This window comes from Bubalus kerabau, chromosome 9, assembly GCF_029407905.1.
Source record: "Bubalus kerabau isolate K-KA32 ecotype Philippines breed swamp buffalo chromosome 9, PCC_UOA_SB_1v2, whole genome shotgun sequence".
Taxonomy (NCBI): domain Eukaryota; kingdom Metazoa; phylum Chordata; class Mammalia; order Artiodactyla; family Bovidae; genus Bubalus; species Bubalus kerabau.
Genome location: NC_073632.1, coordinates 8,231,102 through 8,232,950, shown reverse-complemented (window position 1 = coordinate 8,232,950; position 1,849 = coordinate 8,231,102). Strand labels below are relative to the sequence as shown.

Genomic DNA, 1,849 nt, shown 5'->3' with positions numbered 1-1,849 from the left:
CTTTGTCAAAGATAAGGTGTCCATAGGTGCATGGATTTATCTCTGGGCTTTCTATTTTGTTCCATTGATCTATATTTCTGTCTTTGTGCCAGTACCATACTGTCTTGATGACTGTGGCTTTGTGTAGAGCCTGAAGTCAGGCAGGTTGATTCCTCCAGTTCCATTCTTCTTTCTCAAGATTGCTTTGGCTATTCGAGGTTTTAAAAATATGGAATGCTTCACAAATTTGCGTGTCATCCTTGCACAGGGGCCATGCAAATCTTCTCTGTATCGTTCCAATTTTAGTATATGTGCTGCTGAAGTGAGCACTTGAAGAGATCTTTAAACTTTCCAATTCTATTTTTTTCCATCTATTTCTTTGTATTGCTCATTTAAGAAGGATTTCTTCTCTCTCCTTGCTCTTCTTTGGAACTCTGCATTCAAATGGGTATATTTTTCCTTTTCTCCTTCGCCTTTTGCTTCTTTTTTTTTTCACAGCTATTTGTAAGGCCTCTTCAGACCACCATTTTGCCTTTTTGCATTTCTTTTTCTTGGTATTCTTTTGATCATCACCTCTTGTACAATCTTCAGGCACTCTGTCTACCAGATCTAATTCCTTGAATCTATTTGTCACTTCCACTGTATAATCATAAGGGATTTGATTTACGTCATAGCTGAATGACCTAGTGGTTTCCCCTAATTTCCTAAGTTTAAGTCTAATTTTTGCCAAAAGGAATTCATGATCCTAGCTACAGTCAGCTCCTGGTCTTGTTTTTGCTGATTGTATAGAGCTGTTCCAACTTCAACTGCAAAGAATGTAATCAATTTGATTTCGGTATTGACCATCTGGTGATATCCATGTATAGAGTTGTTTCTTGTGTTATTGGAAGAGGGTGTTTGCTGTTACTGGTGCATTATTTTGGCAGAACTGTGTTAGCCTATGCTCTGCTTCATTTTATACTCCAAGACTAACTTTCCTGTTATTCTAGGTATCTCTTGACTTCTTACTTTTGCATTCCAATCTCCTGTGATGAAAAGAGCTTCTTTTTTGCTCTCGCACACCCTCACACGCTCTCGCCCAATCTCGCACACCCTTGCACATCACTGTATGCTCTCACACATCCTTACACATCCTCAAATGACCTCACCTGCCCTTGCACACCATCACACACTCTTGCACATCCTTGCCTGCTCTTGCACACCCTTGGGCACTCTTATAGTCACTCACACACCCTTGCACACTATTACACTACCTCCCACTACCTTGCACACTGTTATACTCCTTGCACACCTTTGCAGTCTTACACTTACTCATTCACCCTTACACTCCCTCACACCATCACACACTCTTACACTCCCTTGCACACTCTTATACTCCATTGCACACCCTCACACACTTACACTCCCTTGCTCACTCTTACACTCCTTGCACACCCTTGCACATTCTTATAGTTTCTCCCATGTTCTTACAATTCTTGAAATGACCACTAGTTCCAGGGTGACTCCCAACCTATCCTGCACCTGGGATCTCTCTTAAACTTCTTGGAACATGCTCTCACACTCTTACATTCCATCTCACACCCTAGCACACTCTTACACTCTCTCACACGCCCTCACACATTCATACTCCCTGGCACACCCTCTCACACTCTTACACTCCATCTCACACCCTAGTACACTCTTACACTCCCTTGCACAGCATCACACACTTTTACATTCCCTTGCATGCTATTATACTCCCTTGCACACCCTCACATGCTCTTACAGTCCCTCACATGCTCTTACACACTTTCCCACAACCTTCACACTCTTACACTCCCTATTATGCTCTTATACTCCCTTTCACAACCTTAAATGCTCTTACACTTCC

The 1,849-nt window shown here is 42.1% G+C and overlaps 1 non-coding gene across 1 annotated transcript; it reads right to left on the bottom strand.

Moving 5' to 3' along the window:
* Nucleotides 1-202: 202 nt before the first annotated feature.
* Nucleotides 203-309, bottom strand: LOC129620292 (U6 spliceosomal RNA). The gene has a single exon (XR_008698480.1). It is a non-coding gene; the product is annotated as a U6 spliceosomal RNA (small nuclear RNA).
* Nucleotides 310-1,849: the final 1,540 nt, after the last annotated feature.